The following is a 21,231-nucleotide window of genomic DNA, read 5'->3' on the forward strand; positions in this document are numbered from 1 at the left end:
AAGTTCTGGTTTCAAAATGGCTTTCTCCCAGGACATTCCTCTCTAGGTTACAGTTCCTCAAAAATGTCACTCTTAGTTGCTCTTGGGGTGTTTGTCCTCTCTTAGCTTCTCTGGAGCAAGAGTCTGCTTTCAATGGCCATTTTCAAACTGTCTCATCTGCAGCCACTCTCTCAGCTTCTGTGCATTCTTCAAAGTGTCCCTCTTGGCTGTAGCAAGCTCGCTCCTTCTGTCTGAGCTTATATAGTGCTCTAGTAATCATGGCCCATGCTGAATGGGTGGGGCCACGCCTCCATGGAAATTGTCTCATCAGAGTTATCACCCACAGTTGGGTGGGGCACATTTTCACAGCAACAACCTAATCCAAATGCTCCAACTTAATCTCCACTAGTGTCTGCCCCACAAGATTACATCAAAGATAATGGCATTTTGGGGGACATAATATATTCAAACCAGCACAATTGCCTATGTTTTTGTTCCCTTCAGAATTTCTCTGAGTAGGTGTTGAGGCAGAAGGGAGCAGTAGTCAGAACAGGCTCTCAAATCACACTTCCTACATTCTAATCCCAGTCCTACCATGTGGGAAAGTTGCCTCACCTCAATAAATCTCACTTTCTCCCTCTGTAAAATGAGGTTGATAATAGGTGGCAATTAATGGAGATCAACCATGGAAAGCACTTGATATGCAGTAAGGTCTCAAGAAATGTTAGCATTGTTACAGGCCATCGCCAATTTTTCAACAATAATCGTCTTACATATGATGTATTCTTTTTTGTCTGGTTTCTTTAACTCAGCATAACTGAGATTTATCTATGTGGTTGCATGTATCAGGAGTTCATTCCTGTTTGTTTTCTCAATAATATTCCATTGTGTGGTTATTCCACATTACATTTATCCATTTGTCTGTTGATGGCTATTTGGGCTGTTTCTAGTTTGGGGCTGTTAACAAATAACACTGCTATGAATATCCATGTGTAAATTTTTGGACTGACATATGCTGTTATTTCTCCTGGGTAAATATCTAGAAACAGATCGCTGAGTTATATGGTAAGGTAAATATTTCCCTTTTTAATAAATTGCCAACTTGTGTTCCATTTTACGTTCCCACCCACAGTCTGGGTTGCAATAACTCCACATTTTCATCAATACATGATATGGCTTATTAAATTTAGCCAACTTAGTGAGTACTTAATAGTATCTCATTGTAGTTTTAATTTGCATTTCCCTAATGGAAATGATGCTGATTATCTCTCCATGCGTTTAATTACTATCTATATATCTTCTTTGGTGACATGTCTGTTCAAATCCTTTGCCCACCTTTAATTGTGCTGTTTGTCTTCATATAATTAAGTTGTAAAAGTCCTTTATATAGTCTAGATTCAAGTCCTTTGTCACATAAATATTTCTCAAGTATGTTCTCCCATTCCATGGTTTGCCTTTTCATTTTCCTAGCATTGTCTTTCAAAGAGCACATGTCTTGATTAGGTCCAATTTATTGATATTTTTCTTTTGTAGTTTGTGTTTTTGGGGGTTATATTCAAGAAATCTTTGCCAAATCCAAGGTCAATAACATTTTCTCTTATATTTTCATCTAGAAGTTGTGCAGTTTTAGCTCCTACATTTAGATGTATGATCCATTTTGTGTTAGTGTTTGTATACTGTGTGAGATCAGAGTGGAGATACATTCTTTTGCATAGAACTATCCAATTATTACAGCACAGTTTGTGGAAAAGATTATTCTTTCTCCATAGAGTTTCCTTGGCATGTTTTTCAAAAATTATTCACACAAACCTGTGTGGATCTATTTGTGGACTATATAGTCTGCTCCATTGAGCGATATTTCTACATTTATCCCAATATCACACTGTCTTGATTACTGTAGCTTTATAAATCTTGCAATTACATAGTGTTAGTCCTCCAAATTTATTCTTTTTCAGTGGTTTTTCTTTTCTATTCTTTTCTTTTTTGTTTGTTTGTTTTTTATTTTTTTTGTTTTTGTTTTTGTTTTTGTTTTACTATTGTAGGTCCTTTGCATTTCCACATGAATTTTAGGATCAGCTTTGAATTTGTACAAAAGCCTGCTAGGGTTTTGATTGGGAATATATTAAATCTATTGATCAACCTGAGAAGAGATGGAATCTTAATAATATTAAGTCTTCTGATCCATGAATACAATATATCTATCCATTGACTTAGGCTTTCTTTAGTTTCTCTCAGGAATGTTTTATAGTTTTCAGTGTCCCTGTCTTTTACATCTTTTATCAAATTTATTCCTAAGTACTTAATATTTTATGCTATTATAAATGACCTTGTTTTTTATGTTAATTTCAATTTCCAATTGTTCATTGCTAGTATATAGAAATATAATTGGGTTTTGATATTGACCTTGTATCCTTCAAACTTTCTAAATTTACTTATAAGTTTTAATAACTTTTTTGTCAATTCCATAGGATTCTCAACATGGATGATCATGGCATCTGTGAATATAGGCAGTTTTATTTCTCCCTTTACAATTTGTATGCCTTTCTTTTTCTTACCTTATTATGCTGTCTAGAATTTCCAGTTCAATGTAAAAGAGAACTGGTAAAGAGCCTGGGAATTTTAATTCTAATTTTTAATGAAGAGAGGCAGAACTTACGAGGTGGGAATTTCTACAAATATAAAAAGACCACTTAAAAGGGAATGGGCACCACAAATATGACAAACTTAGGGAGAGAGGGGAGATGGTGTTCTGACCACCTCCTATTCACCCTATTGGTGAAGGAGGGATCCCTGCTCAAAAGCGTATGAGATGCCGATCATACAACCTCTGAAACAGGACTGATGAGACCAGCAGTAGTTTCTTAGTCATGGGAGGAGGACACCACACCTCACAGAAAGCCAGAGCCACACAGAGATTGTCCTCAGGAGCAGAGGGAACCAGCAGGGACTGTGGGAGGCAGGCTTAGCAGTGACCAGTGGGGGATCCTTGGTTCCTGCAGAAGGGTGAGCCTGGCTTGTTTGAATAACTCTGTGGGCTGGCAGGGAGGTGAAACCTGTTGGGCTGAGGATAGGTCGGTGCAGCTGGTCCAGCTGACAGGGGCACTAGCCAGCTGGGAAGCCTTTCCTGCTGGGTGGGGGGCATGTCTGGTGAAAGCAGGGGAACTCATGACTGGGCCTGGGGACTTCTGTGACACTCAGAGATCTCAGAGCAGCACTGGGAAGCTCAGGTCTTACGATACAGGGAACAAGTGGGAGAAGAATGAAACAAACAAACAAAAACAAAAACACCTTTGTCCTCTAGCTTTTTTTTTTTCCTAGATTGGGTATTTCTATAGGAGACTAAGAGTGGACCCAAGCACATGGGAAAAATATAATCCTAAAGATAGAAAAGTGAACTGAGCCACACATGAAATTTAGTTTTCCTAAGGAAAACAGAATTAATTTTCTTCATACGCATGTATAGTACTCAATTAATATTGATGCCTTTTACTGCTAATTAGACTACAATCAACAGTTTTGATTTTGTGTGTAGTTATATAATTTGATATGTTTGCTATTCTCATCAATGGTACTCTAGTAAATGTTTCCTTTGATACATAAAGCATTACAAAATATATACCTTCCTCAAGCACAGGCCTGTCTCTAACATTTGAGGGGCCCAGAACACCAGTACAAATATTGGCCAAATACCATAAACCTAAATATTTAAAAGTTAAAATCAAGATAACATTAAAATAAAATATGTTCTAGCACTACAGTAATAACTGCAGCAGGCAAGATCCAATGGTGAATGCTGAAATAGGCAGGCAAAACTTTAAGGAGAAATAGAATATTTGCATAGTCACAAAGTATCTCCCCCCAAAATGCTTATTAATTACTGTGGTGGTTTTAATATATGTCCAAAACTTCTTCTCTTCCCTGCTGTGAGTGGAGCTTAAATCTCCTCCCCTTGAGTGTGACTCGTTTCTAACAAAGTACAAAAAGGGAAAAACACTAACTCTAGAGTGGAGAAACCTGGCAGACGTGGCCTTAGTTAAGCAAACAAGATTAACACCTGCAGTCGTCCATCACGTTGCTATCAGGCACCCCCAATAGGATGCAATGACATGAGCTCTTCACCTCCATGATATCCCCCCAAATCCATGTCCCCAGTTGACACATGAGGAAAATATCAGACTACTCCAAATTGAGAGACTTAACTCCATACAACCTCTGACTGCATACTCTTCAAAGATCATGAAAAACAAGGAAAGATTCTGCAACAGTCACAGGTAGACTAAGGAAGCTCAAGGACTAAATGCAATATGGTTTCCTGGATTGAATCTTGGAGCAAAAATTAGATTAGTGGAAAAACTGGTGAAATCTGAAAAAGATCTATGGTTAATAAATAGTTAATAGTATTTGCTTTCATTTCCTATGCTACTCATGCAAATACCATGAAATGGGGTGGCTTAAACAATGGGAATTTATTAGCCTACAGTTTTGAGGCTAAAAGAAAGTCCAAACAAGGCATCATCAAAGTGATGCTTTCTCCCCAAAGACTGTTGTGTTCTGGGGCTGGCTGCTGGTGATCCTTGGCTCTTCTGTCACATGGCAAGGCAATGGCTCCATCCCCTGGGCTCTCCCTTCTCTTCCAGACTTCACTGAATTTCAGCTTTTGGCTGCTCCCTGTGGCTTTTTTCTCCTTCTGCCTGTCTGAATTTCATTCCACTTCTAAGAGACTCTGGTAATAGAATTTAGACCTGTCCTGATTGAGGTGGGCCTCACACACCTTAACTGTAGTAAACTCATCAGAAGGTCCTACTTACAATAGGCTCACACCCACAGGAATGGATTAGAATCAAGCACATGTTTTTCTGGAGTACGTACAGCTTCAAACCACCAGAGTATTGTCCCAATGTTATTTGATTTAGTTTTGACAAATAGTCCATGAATATGTTCAATGTTAACTTTAAGGAAAGCTGGGTGAAGGACATAGGGGAACCCTCTGTGCTATCTTTGCAACTGTTCCATGAATTTAAAATTACTTCTAAATAAAATGTTTGGAAAAAAAAATACATTCTATTATCTTACATTGATAAACATACCTTTGTAACAATAATTATTTTAAATATGTAGAGCTATGGGATTTTAATGACTGAGAGTGAGAAAAACATCATAAAATTGAACTTAATTATGATAGTGTACATCTGGGTGCTCTGGGGATGGGCTAATGATGTTGAGATGAGTAATAATATAAAGACATACATAACTGATACATTATTATATATTTTCCCCAAAAGTATTTTTCATATCTTCACTTCAGCACATTTACTAATTATACTGCTATAATACTATTTTCAAATATCTTTCATATTGACATACAATTGAACTAAAGGATTACAATATAAAATATAATTGAGTTAAAGTGTACATAATTTGAAAATGTTTTCATCAAAGATTTAAAGTATATAAATAAAGCATAAAAGTATTTTAACTTTTTCAAAAGTTATTTCTCAGCTAAATTATTGAAAATTACCTATTAAAATCAAATGGTAAAATACAAATTATGATTTATGATATCAAAATTTTAAATAAAAAATTGAAGTAGAAATTTATGCTTAAATTTTTAAAGGTAATTAAATCTTATAAAATATTTTTATAAAAACAAAACTTTTCACAGATTCAGCATTTAATGCCTATATGGTTGCCAATATAAAAAAAATTAGTATCATTTTTCACTCTTGTTACAGCTGACCTTTATATACACAAATTTAAGAGTAATAGAAATTATAGAATATTACAAAATGTTTTGCAACAATTACAAACACTGTACTAATAAAGAGAAATAATGCTTACCACTACTGGAAAAGGATACTTTGTAATTCAAGAATGTATTGCCTCTATGCCATCTAAGAAGGAGGATATCACAAGTTAATTTGTCTTTTTCTCTTACCTAAGCACATTCACTACTCAAATTCTCCCCATTCTGTGAAGAAATGCCCATCTCCAATATTAGAAGCGGAGCAACCCCTCCCCCCACCCAAATCTTCACTGAACTCAGATGCATTTGCCTTTTGTTTTGAGGTCATTGGGGAAGAAAATGCCAAGAGGTGTTTCCCTGTGAAAGACTGCTGCACAAAAACCAATGTTTAGTGTAACAGGTCAGTCACACTGTGCCATTATCAAGCACTGGATCCTGAATGGCAGAAGTGCCTATGATATGGTTTTTAATAAATGTATTTTGTATGTATTTACACTATATGGGCATTCTCAAATGCACACCCCAGCATGGGTCTCTTTTGCAAAGATCAAAGTCTAGTCCTCTTAAGTATTTGGGAAAGGAAAAATGGCCAGTGATATAAACAGGCTCATTCTTCACCTGGCTCATTCCTAGTTCAAGCTATTGTCAAAAAGTAGCAGCTTAATTCTTGCCATAGGTTTGTATTTGACATATTTATAAAAATGTAATGTTAAATTTTTACTTTTTTAATATGCTGATAACTAAGAAATTTTACATGGCTTTTATGGAAGCCAGATAAGAGTCATTTGATTCATTCTGATTTTGTTTGCATGTTCCTTATGAGCTAATACATAAGGAATGGCTATTAAATGCACATTTTGTTTTAAAAATACATATTTTATCAATTGATTGACTTAATTGATAAATATAGCATACCAGTGTATTTACTTAAGTTAACAGGTATAAAATGATTAAAGTAGGGGAATAACAAAATGAAAACTAATACATGATAACAGGAAAAAATTAAAAGGAAGGAATGAGGGCCTTCTTTATCTAATGTGTTTCAAAACAATATTTCTTAAATTGTACCTGATTAAATGCAACTACAACCTAGAACAATGAGTTCAATGCGAGTTTGGGGTCCCAGGCTCCTGACATTCAAACAGGACAACCACTTGAGAAAATCAGTCCCTCTCCAAAGAGATGAGCCAGGACAGGTTGATTGTGACTGAACTTCTCAATGAGCCAAATGCACATAAAATGTTTCAGTGTATTTTAACATTCTGAATTGAAATCTGTGTTGTTAATGGTTTTAATGCATAATATCCACAGACAGAGAAGGCTTGATGGTAAGCAAATGATCTAAATCAATGTCAATGTGCAGAAGAATTTAAGTCAAAATACACATGACCGAAGCCTTTTAGCAGGTAATGAGTTGTTTTAATCATTTCAAATTATACTTGAAAATATGACTCACAATTCTGAGTGAAGAAAATATTTTTTCTTTCAAACTCTTTTTTTTTTCCTCTAATTAGTTGTCAAGGCCAAAATGATATATCCTTACAGACCTCCAACATGGCTGCTTCTTAAATGCAAAATGTATAAAACAAAAAATCAGATTTATTTGTTACCTAAATATTATGCTGTTTTTGGAGAAAAATTTTTAATTAAAAACATTTTAAAATATAGTCACTTGCTTTACTCCAGATACTTTCTACAAAATCACCATATTTCAAATAAAATTTTTCAATATGTCCCTAACTTCAACTGAAATGAAACTGTTAGAGTTGTATTCTTAAATTATAGATGCATGGAGGGTGCAGTCATCTTTCTGGTGACTGGTGTTGTGTTGATCAAGAGGATACATGAAGGTGGGGCAAGATGGTGGCACAGAGAGGTGTGGAATTTAGTTAGTCCTCTACAGCAACTAGTAAATAGCCAGGAACAACTAGTAAATAGTCTGGAACAACTGTTGGGGGACATCTATGACTGAACACACATCCTGCATCAGCCTGGAATGGGTGGAAAAGCTGAGATCGCAGCACAGAACTGTAAGTAAAGCTCCCCAAACTGCAGAGCCGGCATCACCCCCCTACACACACACACACACACACACACACACACACACACACACACACACACACACACACACACACACACACACTGGCACAGCAGGCTGAGCTGAAACATTCCCTGTGGAAAAAAGAAGCAGGTTACCTGGACCGAGGGTAAGTAACTCAACCAAGCTCCAACTGTGGTTTTAATTAACAAATTTGGACTACTGAGTACAAGCTACAAGCACGGATAGACCTGGAACAAGCAGGAAAGGAACCTGAGGATCCTCCCAGCAGAGAAGAGACAGGGCTTATGGGAAAAAAATACATAAATAATTAAAAACAGAGGCTTTTGGAGACAGTTAAGCTCAGAATACTGGAAAATGGCTCTGTCCAAAGAAGAAGGGAACAGAGAACCAGGTACCAACACTGGCTGATTAGTGTTCTGGTTTGCTAATGCTACTGGAATGCAAAACACCAGAAATGGATTGGCTTTTATAAAACAGGGTTTATTTGGTTACACAATTACAGTCTTAAGGCCATAAAGTGTCCAAGGTAGCACATCAACAATCAGATACCTTCACTGGAGGGTGGCCAATGGTGTCCTGAAAATCTCTGTGCGCTGGGAACACACATGGCTGGCATCTGCTCGAAGTTCTGGTTTCAAAATGGCTTTCTCCCAGGATGTTCCTCTCTAAGCCACAGTTCCTCAAAAATGTCACTCTCAGTTGCTCTTAGGGCATTTGTCCTCTCTTAGCTTCTCTGGAGCAAGAGTCTGCTTTCAATGGCCATCTTCAAACTGTTTCTCATCTGCAGCTCCTCTCTCAGCTCCTGTGCATTCTTCAAAGTGCCCATCTTGGCTGTAGCAAGCTCCCTCCTTCTGTCTGAGCTTATATAGTGCTCCAGTAAACTAATCAAGGCCCATGCTGAATGGGCAGATCCGCACCTCCATGGAAATTATCCAATCAGTTTTATCACCCACAGTTGGGTGGGCCACATCTCCATGGAAACACTCAAAGGATTCTAATCTAATCAACACTAACATGTCTGTCCCCACAAGATTGCATCAAAGAATATGGCTTTTTCTGGGGGACATAATACATTCAAACTGGCACAACTGGCAAAACAGGGGGGCAGGGGACTGGCTCTGAAAAGGGGCTTTCTCTCATTTTCCTTTTTTTTTTTCTCATCTTAAGTAGCTCATTAGAGAAAGCCTCAGACGTTTTCAAATGTCAGCATTGACCCAGGCAAGGATGGAGTTAACAGAGTCAGAGAGACAACGGAGAAATTCAAGTATAGTAGATAACTCCCTAAAGGGTATATCTTCCCTAAGAGGAGGAGACAGGGCCCGCTCAAGTGGCTGCCCTCCCCCAGAGAATTCAGACCCCAGGGCCTGGTGGGGGGTGGGGGGGGTGGACAGAAACAACTTAAGCTTGGCTTCTGACACCCTTGGCCCCTGGCCAGTACAGGCTCCACTGAGAATTAAAGGGACCACATCTCTTTACACCAGTAGGGAGCTGCAGGCTGACAAGCACCACCTGCTGGGAAGGATAGGAAAAGCACAGAGTCTGAAGGCCTCACAGGAAGGTCTCACAATCTGCTGGGTCTCACCTTCAGGGAAACCTGATGCTGAACATAGCCTCCTCCTGATCCCTGGGCCCATCTGGTCTGGGAAAATGTGATGGGGTAATCAAGGAAACCAGATGCCTAGACAACAAAAAATTACAAATCACATTAAGATAAACAAAGCTATGGACCATTCAAAGGAACAAACTTATACTTCAACTAAGATACAGGAATTAAAACAACTAATTATTAATCAAACAAAAATCCTAAATCAAATTGAAAATCAAATCAATGAGTTGAGGGAAGATATGGCAAAAGAGATGAAGGATATCATGCCAGTTTGAAGGTATTATGTCCCCCAAAATGCCATTATCTTTGATGTAATCTTGTGCGGACAGATGTATCAGTGTTGATTAGATTGTAATTCTTTGAATGCTTCCGTGGAGATGCGACCCACCCAACTGTGGGTGATGACTCTGATTGGATAATTTCCATGGAGATGTTACCCCACCCATTCAGGGTAGGTCTAAATTAAATCATTGGAGCCACACAAATGAGCTGACAAACAGAAGGAACTCAGTGCAGATGAGAGTTACATTTTGAAGAGGAACTACAACCAAGAGGGACACTTTGAAGAATGCACAGAAGCTGAGAGAGCAGCTGTAGATGAGAGACAGTCTGAAGACAGTTGTTGAAAGCAGACTCTTGCTCCAGAGAAGCTAAGGGAGGACAAACACCCCAAGAGCAACTGAGAGTGACATTTTGAAGAGGAGCTGTGGCCTAGAGAGGAACGTCCTGGGAGAAAGCCATTTTGAAACCAGAACTTCGAGCAGACGCCAGCCATGTGCCTTCCCAGCTAACAGAGGTTTTCTGGACACCATTGACTACTCTCCAGTGAAGGTACCTGACTGTTGATGCATTACCTTGGACACTTTATGGCCTTAAAACTGTGACTGTGCAACCAAATAAACCCTGTTTTATAAAAGCCAATCCATTTCTGGTGTTTTGCATTCCAGCAGCATTAGCAAACTAGAACAGATATAAAGAAGATCTTGGGCAAACATAAGGAAGAACTCAAAAGTCTAAAAAAACAATTGGCAGAACTTATGGGAATGAAAGGCACAATACAAGAGATGAAAAACACAATGGAGACATACAACAACAGATTTGAAGATGCAGAAGAAAAGATTCGTGAACTAGAGGACAGGACATTTGAAATCCTACGCACAAAAGAGCAGACAGGGAAAAGAATGGGAAAATATGAGGAGCATCTCAGGGAATTGAATGACAACATGAAATGAATGAACGTACATGTCATGGGTGTCCCAGAAGGAGAAGAGAAGGGAAAAGGGGCAGAAGCAACATTGGAGGAAATAATCAATGAAAATTTCCCATCTTTTATGAAAGACATAAAATTACAGATCTAAGAAGTGCAGCATACCCCAAACAGAATAGATCTGAATAGGCTTATGCCAAGACACTTAATAATCAGATTATCAAATGTCAAAGACAAAGAGAGAATCCTGAAAGCAGCAAGAGAAAAGTGATCCAAAACATATAAGGGAAGCTCAGTAAAACTATGTGCAGATTTCTTAGTAGAAACCATGGAGGCAAGAAGACAATGGTATGATATATTTAAGATATTGAAAGAGAAAAACTGCCAACCAAGAATTCTATATCTGGAAAAACTGTCCTTCAAAAATGAGGTAGAGTTTAAAATATTCTCAGACAAACAGACACTGAGAGAGTTTGTGAACAAGATACCTGCTGTACAGGAAATACTAAAGGGAGCACTGTGGGCAGATAGGAAAAGACAGAAGAGAGATTTAGAGCACACTATTGGGTGAGGGTAGCACAATAATGTAAGTACAATGGTGACTGAGTACAGTTGAAAGAGGAAGATTAGGGGTGTAGGACATCAGAAAGGCAAGATAGAAGATAAAGACTGGGACTGTATAACTTAGTGAAACCTAGAGTGGTCAGTGATTTGTGAGTAAATGTACAAATATGTTTTTACATGAGGGACAACAAATAAATGCCAACTTTGCAAGCTGTTAAAAATGGGGTGGTATTGGGGGAAAAGATACAATCAATGCAAATTAGAGTGTTTGTATTGTAACAGTAACATTCTAATATCCTTCCATTAATCATAACAAAGACAATATACTAATGCTAAATGTCTATAAGAGGAGTGTTCTAGTTTGCTAATGCTGCCAGAATGCAAAACACCAGAAGAGATGCATTGGCTTTTATAAAAGGGGGTTTATTTGGTTACACAGTTACAGTCTTAAGGCCATAAAATGTCCAAGGTAACACATCAGCAATCGGGTACCTTCACTAGAGGATGGCCAATGGTGTCCAGAAAACCTCTGTTAGCTGGGAAGGCATGTGGCTGGCGTCTGCTCCAAAGTTCTGGTTTCAAAATGGCTTTCTCCCAGAATATTCCTCTCTAGGCTACAGTTCCTCAAAAATGTCACTCTCAGTTGCACTTGGGATATCTGTCCTCTCTCAGCTTCTCCGGAGCAAGAGTCTGCTTTCAATGGCCATTTTCAAACTGTCTCTCATCTGCAGCTCCTGTGCTTTCTTCAAAGTGTCCCTCTTGGCTATAGCTCCTCTTCAAAACATCACTCACAGCTGCACTGAGTTCCTTCTGTTTGCCAGCTCATTTATATGGCTCCACTGATCAAGGCCCACCCTGAATGGGTGGAGCAATGCCTCCATGGAAATTATCTCATCAGAGTTATCACCTACAGTTGGGTGGGGCGCATTTCCATGCAAACAACCTAATCCAAATGTTCCAACTTAATCCCCACTAATATGTCTGCCCCACAAGATTGCATCAAAGAATATGGCTTTTTCTGGGGGACATAATACATTCAAACCAGCACAAGGGGGATATAAGGGAAAGGAAAGGTATGGGATTCTTGGCATCGGTGTTGTCTGACTTTTTAATTGTATTTTATTTTAATTTTATTTTTTCTTTTGTTGCTTTTTAGTTGTCATTTTTTCTTTCTTTCTCTTTTTTCTTTTTACTTTTTTCATTTCTTCCTCTTTCTCAGTGTTAGAAATGGAAATGTCCTTATATAGATAGTGGTGGTGATTATACAGGGAACCACTGATTGTTTATTTAGGATGGAATGAATGGTGTGTGAATAAAACCAGCTAAAAATAAGCAGAAGGATACAAGTGCTGGAGAAAATGTGGAGGAAAAGATATACCTAATCACCATTGGTGGGGAAGTAGAATGGTGCAGCCCACCTGGAGGGCAGTGTGGTGGTTCCACAGGAAGCTAAGCACAGGGTTGCCTTATGGTCCTGCAACTTGGTTATTTGGTGTATACTTGGAAGAACTGAAAAGAGGGACACAAATGGACATTTGTACAGTGGGGATTATGGTGTCAGTATTTACAATTTGCAGTAGATGCAGGTGGCCTAAGGGTACATCAACTAATGAACAGAATGGCGAACTGTGGTGTACACATACAATGGAATATTTAGCTGCTACAAGAAGGAGTGAAGTTGTGAGTTGAATGGACATTGAGAACAGTATGTTGAGTGAAATAAAACAGAAATGGAAAGAAAAACATTATAATGCCTCACTAATATGGATTAACTATAATGTGCAAACTGTGAGAATTGAGTCTGAGAGCATAGGTTATCAGGGGAAGGCTTATTGTAAAGGTTCCTAGATTGTAAGCTCTTACAGCAGTTACGTCTATCTCTGAGTTGTAATGGCTATTTCTAAATTCTGAGATGTTGAGCTCTTTGTGTATAACCTGGCCAGTCCCTGAACTCTGGTATCTGTGTGACACCCGAGACTCAGAGTCAGAGTCTGGCAGCTATGAATGTCAGCATTACCCCATACAGCAAATGTTAAAGAGTCTGAAAAAGAGATCCGACTTCAATTAGAGACATGAACAAAATGGACTTAGTTAGGAATAAGGTAAATAAGAACAAAAGGGTAAAGGATGATAGCGACGGTGTTTTTAGAACTTCAACTTCCATGTGAGACCAAATGAAGAGACATTTATTAGGCACAAAATCCATATTGTTTGTAACACACTCTATGATTTAACTTGTATGGTCAGTTTATTCAAACAACATAATTACATAGAATGTTGAATAGGGAGTGAAATCTGATTGGTTTGTACAGGTTAGTGTGAAGCCCTGATACATCCCAGAGCAATTTGCAGAGATTAAAAATGTATTTGCAAAGCCCCCTTGAGGAAATAGGGAAAATGTGGAAATACTAAATTTCCCCACCTGGGGTGTTAATGACATTCTCACAAGCATTGGGGACTACCAATTTAGAAGGCCAAGCCCTCAATCTTGGGACTTGCCCTTATGAAGTCTGTTACTTCAAAGGAGAAGCTAAGCCTGCTTAAAATTGTGCCTAAGAGTCACCCCCTAAGAACCTCTGTTTTTGCTCAGATGTGGCCTCTCTCTCTAAGTCAACTCTGTAGGTAAACTCATTGCCCTTCCCGCTACATGCGACATGACTCCCAGGGGTGCAAATCTCTCTGGCAATGTGGGACATGACTCATGGGGATGAGCTTGGCCCTAGCATTGTGAGACTAAGAAAGACTTCTTAGATGAAAAGGGGAAAGAGAAATGAAACAAAATAAAGTTTTAGTGGCTGAGAGATCTCAAATAGAGTCAAGAAGACATTCTGGAGATTATTCTTATGCATTATATAGATATCCCTTTTTAGTTTTTGGTGAATTGGAAAAGCTAGAAGGAAATACCTGAAACTGCTGAACTGAAACACAGTAGCCTATATTCTTGAAGCCAATTGTATAACTATATAGCCTACACTGTGTGACCATGTGATTGTGATAACTTTGTGGCTCCCACTCCCTTTATACAGTGCATGGACAGATGAATAGAAAAATGAGGACAAAAAGTAAATGAATAATAGAAAGAGATGGGGGTATGAGATGTTTTGGGTGTTCTTTTTTACCTTAACTTTTATTCTTATTCTTTTTTGTGTGTGGTAATGAAAATGTTCAAAAATTGTGATAATGAATGCACAATATACAATGGTACTATGAACAATTGATTGCATGGTATGTGAATACATCTCAATAAAACTGGATAAAAAAGAAGATACATGAGCAGCTTCATCATTGCAGAAGTGGCAATGCCAGAGAAAGGAAGGGAGTGTCTCACACTGAAAATACACCAGATGATGTCACCAACATTACAATGTAAGACATCCCCTGAAAAAAACCTCCCCAGAGATTCAGCAAATAAAAGGATAAATCCCACTTGCTTAGAACTCTGGAGGACAGTAGAAACTGGAGAAAGACTCCTCAGGCACTGAATTAAATAAAAAGAAAAATATTAGGTAGGAAACTTTCTCCTGGACTGCCAGTCTTCTTTTTTTCCCCCTCAATCAACCTAGATCCCTCCACCTCACACTGGGGACACAGACTATAGAGGCACTCACAGCCAGGCACAGGGACCCAAGTCCCAGACACCCAGGGTGGAACACAAGCTGCTGAGGAGTGCTGCATACAAAAGGACCCTTGGTGGGGTTGCTTAGGAGAAGACCACAATAGAAGGACTGGTAAGAGTGTTGTGCCCTCACTCAATCCAGTTTTTGTTGGCTGGACCACCTAAATGCAAAACAGACTTTTCTAGAGTGACCACCCTTTCTAGATTGACCCTATCTAGCTCCCCAGGGCAAGATACTCTAACTGGGAAGAAACCAGAGGCAGAAAGCCTGAGAGAGAGATACAGAAGGGGGTGGGGGTTAAACTGGACTGCTGTTAATACAGGAAGGTCCCAGAACTGAAAAGTTTAAGGAAAATGGGGCACTGAGTGAGGGAGACAATTTAAACAAATCATAAGAGCTGGGGAGAAAATTCTGCACAAAAACAAATAGAACAGATTAAGATTCCTGGAGAAGGTACAAAGGAAAGGAAGCTTTCTCCTGGACGTGAAAAAATTACGTAAAAAGTGCAGTCTTTAAAGTTGTGCCACATATCCAGGGCAGGAATCAGATGAAGAAGAGCTGAGAAAATCTGATCAGTTAAACACAGGCTACTCAAAAGATCTAGAATAAGTTGAACCAAGCATCAAAAAAGAACCTTAACACAAAGTCAGTCAACAGTAAAACCCTAGGCAAGAGGGAGAAACTGACATTCAGACTTAACTTATAATCAGATGCCTAGACATCAGAAGAAAAACAATTACACACCTCATCCTAAGAAACAGGAAGATACGGCTCAGTTGAGGGAACAGATGAAAACTTCAGTGGAGATACAGAATTTGAAACAAGTAAAGAAGTTCAAACAGATCTCCTAAATCAATTCAAGGAGATGATGGAATATATACATAAAGAGGAAAAGGATATTAAGAACACAGTGTATAAGAAAAAAGAAGAACTTGAAAGTATAAACAGAAACTTAACAGAACTTATGAGAAAGAAAGGCACAAAAGAAGGGATTAAAAATACACTAAAGATATATAACTGCAGATTTGAAAAGGCAGAAGAAAGAAACAGCAAACTAGAAGACGGGACAATTAAAACCATACAGTCAGAAGAACAGATAGAGAAAATAATAGAAAAAAATGAGCAGAATGTCAGGGAGTTGAGTGACAGCACAAAGCACACAAACATATGCATTATTGGTGTCCCAGAGGAGAAAATAAGGGCAAAGGAGCAGAAAGAACATTTGAAGAAATAATGGCTGAAATTTCCCAACTCTTATGAAAGACATAAATATACACGTCCAAGAAGTGTGAAGTACTCCAAACAGAATAAATCCTAACAGACCTACTCTTAGACACATACTAATCAGAATTTCAAATGCCACAGATAAACAGAATTCTGCAAGCAGCAAGAGAAAAGTGATTGATCACAACGCAAGGGATCTTAAAAAGACTGAGTTCCAGTTTCTCATTAGAAACTGTGCAGGCAAGAAGGCAGTGGTATGATATATTTAAGGTACTGAAAGAGAAAAACTGCCAGCCCAAAATTCTTTATCCAGCAAAACTGCCCTTCAGAAATGAGGGAGAGTTTAAAATATTCACAGATAAACAGAAACTGAGATAGTTCATCAACAAAATAACCTGCCTTCCAAGAATTACTAAAGGGAATTCTGCAGGTTGAAAGGAAAAGATAGGAGAGAGTGGCTTGGCGTAGTGTGAAGAAATGAAGATCTTCAGTAAAGGTAACAAAAAGAGTAAATGCAAAACCCAGTAGTACTGTATCCTCAATATACAACCCTACTCTTTAATTCCTATAAGAGTCAGAATACAATTGAACAAGAAAAAAGTGTATTTCCTGATAATGGGTATAAGTGGAATATTGGAATATTAATCAGCCGTAAGAAGAAATGAAGTTCTGATGCTTGTTACAACATGAAGGAACCCTGAGGACATTATGCTCAGTGAAATAAGTCAGACACTAAAGGACAAGCATTGTATGATCTCACTAATATGAACTAATTATAATAAGAAAACTCACAGAGTTATAATCTAGAATATAGATTACCAGTGGATAGATTGGGGTACAAAAATGGGGAGTTGATGCTTAGTTTGTACAGAATTTCTATTTCAGTTGATTGTAAAAGGTTAGAAATGGATAGTGGTGATGGTAGCACATTATTATGAATGTAACTAACAGCAGTGAATTATATAGGTGAATGTGGTTAAAGGGGGAAACTTCAGGTTGTATATGGTCGTATGTTACCAGAATAAAACTTAAATGATAAAACGTAGGACTGTATGACACAGTAAACCTTATTGTAGATGATGGATTATGTTAATAGCATAAGTCTAAGAATTTTCTTTCATGAATTCTAACAAATGTATGACAGTAATATATGATGTTAATAATAGGGTGGTATACAGGGGAAAATACAGCTAATGTAAACCATGGGTGATAGTTAATACTACTATTGTAATAATCTTCCATCACTTGTAACAAAGGTAACTACTGTTAAAAATAATAGTACAATTACAAAAAAGTGCTATCATCAATTGTAACAAATGTTCCACACAATGCAAGGTGTTGGTGATGGGGTGGTGAATGGGAATCCTGTATTTTACACATGATTGTTCTGTAAACCCACAACTTCTCAAATAAATAATTTTAAAAGAAAATTATAGGTGCATGAACATTTGACCAGTTCAACAGGTGGTCCCACACAAAATGTCAATTATGGGCACAGTGGTCCAAAGGAAAGGAAAGTAGTTTTCCCACGGAAGTTGAATCTTTCTCTGCCTCTACAATAGCCATGGACATTCTGGGATCTGCATTTCCCTAAGTGTAGTAAAGATAACAAGTGACCACCCTTGTCTTAACTGACCTTGACCAAATCAAAGCTGTTACTTCTGCTGCTGTTCCAACTGTACAGTGCTTTATGCAGTCACCGCTATTCATAAAACAGATATTCTCATTTGTTTCCAGAAATTTTCTTACCAAATAAATAAATAGTATAGGAAAAAGAAGCAAAATACATGAAATCAGGAAAGAGGGATTAAGGGAGGAAAATAACTGCTGAAGAACACCATAGCAAAGAGGTTAGAAAAATATAAGCTTGTGCTTCTTAATATGAAATTTTAACATTTCTGATTGTTTTAACCACAATAACTTGAGAAAGAAAAAATAATATGTAAACTTGTGGCTTTTGTTACCAAACTCCTCCCAGGGCCAGGAGTTTTACAGGCAAGCAAATGGATCTGGCTGATGTTTTTATGGTCATAACGGGAAACGGCAAAGTTTTCCTGCACCTGACTCTCTTCTGATTCAGGTTTTTAAAATGAATTAATATTTGTACCTTTTTAAATAGCTATTAACTTTCCTATCTAGCAGTCTCCTACTTAATGTGTCTCCTGAAAGCCCTGTAAAAGAAATTAGTTTTAGTTATAAAATAGCATGGATTCTTTTTTTTTATGTTTTTTTTTAAATAGTTTTATTTTCCAACTACAAAAGAAATCTTATTCTAGTGGAAAATTTTGAAAACTATAAAACAATATAGATTGAAAATAGTAGGCAACCACAATCCTCCAACCAGAGGTAATACTTGTGCTTAATTTCTGTTTGCACCCCTAGATCTACTCCCCACTCTCCTCTGCCCTGCTCTGTGCACCAGGAGGCTGATTTTGCCTCCTGTCAGGTGCACCCAGTGGGAGATCAGCAGATCAGAAGGTAGGAAAAGTGCTAGGCAAGGGTCTGCCACACCTTCAGTCCTCTCCAATTCTGGAAACAGGTCCCTGCTGTTGCCTCATTCAGGACTAAGAGCAGTAGGGCTACCCAAGGCTGCTATGTCCCTGGTTCTTTAACCCTGTCCTCACCTCTATTAATACCCTTTTCTTTAAATTTTCTTCACCTAGATCCTTTCTTCAAGTAGATCTGTTTCCAGCTGGGACCCTGGCAGACAGATCACTGTTAGCATTTGCTTTATTTCCATTTAGTCTTTTAAGTGCACACTTATTTTCCTTTTTTTTTTTTTTTTTTTTTTTTGCTGGATGTATTATAATAATTTCATGTATTGTTGAAAACTTTTTACAAACATCTGGTACAAGTTAATTTGATTAACTGCTTGTTGGACTGAGCAATTTTTCAATAATATAAACAATGCTGAAATGAACACCTTTCTGTATAAACTGTTTGGGTTCTGATTTCTTCCATTGGATGAATTCCTAGATTTTAATTACTAAATGAAGAATAAGAACACAAATTTTCGCGAAGGCTCTCAGCGGACTGCCACCACAGCACCCAGCACGCATCCTCCCTGCCTCCAACAAGCTCAAGAGAAAGGTCAGTTCAGCTAAAGGGGCAGTGAAGGGGAGTCCAAGAGAAGATCCGGGAGGGTGTCAGCTAAACCCCCTGCAAAAGTGGAAAGGAAGCCAAAAAAGGCAGCAGAGAATGATAGGGAAAGATAAATCTGCAGACAAAAAAGTGCAACCAAAATACAAAAGGGGAGCAAAGGGAAAACAGGCCAAAGTGGCAAACCAGGAAACTAAAGATTTACCTGCAGAAAATAGAGAAATTAAAAATTAAGGAGAGTCCAGCCTCTGATAAAGCAGGAGAGAAAGAAGCCAAGTCTGATTAATATCATTTGCTATGTCTTATCAGTGGTCCCCATATCTCCCTTCTTGCACAATCCAGAAGTATATTTCTATCAACTAGTTTGTAAATGCAAGTTGTTTAGTAGAAACATGTTTAAGAAGGAGATTAGAATCCCATTCCATTCTTTTTGTGTGTGTTGTAAATGCTTTTTCTTTTCTGAGAGGTGAAATCATCTGCTGGTTGTTTATTTTTTTGGTTCAACTAGAAAATAGTGGGATATCGAACAATGGGAGGCTTTGACTGTTGCATATCAATTTAACATTCCATAGGTTGTGGGGGGGGGCAGTTTTTATATCCTATAAAACAATGCATAATAAGTGGCAATTTGGCATCACGGTCTTGCACATAACGTGTCTTAAAGATTTTAAATTAGTTCTATTCCCATGTTTTTAAAGCAGAATTGTTTCCTAAAGAAAACTGTTCCCTGATCTTAGCTCTCCCTGTCGGAATTGTGTGCTCTGTAACTTCTTTGGTGGTGGTAGTCCAATTTTCCTAATAACCTTGTTTTGTGCTGTGAAAGATTGGAAATTTGAGTATGTAGTGTGTATAACGTTAAATTGTGAATTAGTGAGACTAATCATGTAACAGCTTGTCAACATTTTAAGATATTGGTACTTCATATCCTCTTAAGGAAAAATTGTCTCTATGTTTTATGCTAGAAAGTCACTGGAATAACTTTTTATAAGAATTATATAACTACATGGCTTTTTAGATTTTCATTACATACATTAAGAATTGTGTACAAATTGTTCCATAATGTCTGTGCATTGTTCTTCAAAACAACTAATGAAATCTCAATTATGAAAGAAAAAAAAAGAACATTTACAATTCTTGATACGTACCTCCAATTAATTTGCAAAGTGTACAAATTTACAGTTACCAGCACTATAAGTGCTCACCATGCTACATCCTTGACAGCATTGAGTATTATAGTTTTCTGTCTCTGATAATTTCTTAACTGAAAACATATTTATTTTTTCCATTTGTATTTTCATATTACTTCTAAGGATAAATTTGTTTAACATTGGTTACTATTTTCTCTTTTTTTGAAGTCTTATTTTGTTCTCTGCCTAATTACTTACTCCTGTTTGTATGTGCTCTTCATATTTACAGCCTTAATTATATTTACCTTGTGTCATCTTTATTACAAATATTTCCCCAACCTGTTTTGGTCTTTTAATTATGTTGATGATTTTATAGAAGCTTTTCAAAAAATGTGCTCAAATATATCAATAATTTTCTTTATGATTTCTTTCTTTTATTAAATTTACAAAGCTCAACTTCACTTGGAGATTGAATATATATTCAACCTATATTTTTTATTCTTTTTATAACTTTTTTTTTTGAATTGTTTCAAATTTACAGAAAAGTTACAAAAATAGCTCAAAGGAGGATCTTCTTGACCAAAAGGGGGAAAGAGATGAAACAAAATAAGGTTCTAGTGGCTGAGAGATTTCAAATGAAGTCAAGAGGTCACTGTGGAGGGTATTCTTATGCGCTCTATAGATATCACTTTTTAGTTTTTAGTGTATTGGAATGGCTAGAGGGAAATACCTGAAGCTGCCAAACCGCAACCCAGTGACCTTGATTCTTGAAGATGATTGTATGACTACGTAACTTGCACAGTGTGACTATGTAATGATTGTGAAAACCCTGTGGGTCACACTCCCTTTCTCCAGTGTATGGACAGATGAGTGGAAAAATGGGGATAAAAATTAAATGAAGAATAGGGTGGGATGGAGGGAACAGAAAGATTTAGGTGTTCTTTTTTGCTTTTATTTTTATTTTGGAGTAAGGAAAAGCTTCAAAAATTGATTCTGGTGATGA

General features: G+C 37.6%; 1 pseudogene; it reads left to right on the forward strand.

Moving 5' to 3' along the window:
• LOC119532987 overlaps positions 1–19,797 on the forward strand; it is a 168,876-nt pseudogene extending 149,079 nt beyond the window's left edge.
• The last annotated feature ends 1,434 nt before the right edge of the window (positions 19,798–21,231 follow it).

This window comes from Choloepus didactylus, chromosome 4, assembly GCF_015220235.1.
Source record: "Choloepus didactylus isolate mChoDid1 chromosome 4, mChoDid1.pri, whole genome shotgun sequence".
In the NCBI taxonomy this organism is placed as follows: domain Eukaryota; kingdom Metazoa; phylum Chordata; class Mammalia; order Pilosa; family Megalonychidae; genus Choloepus; species Choloepus didactylus.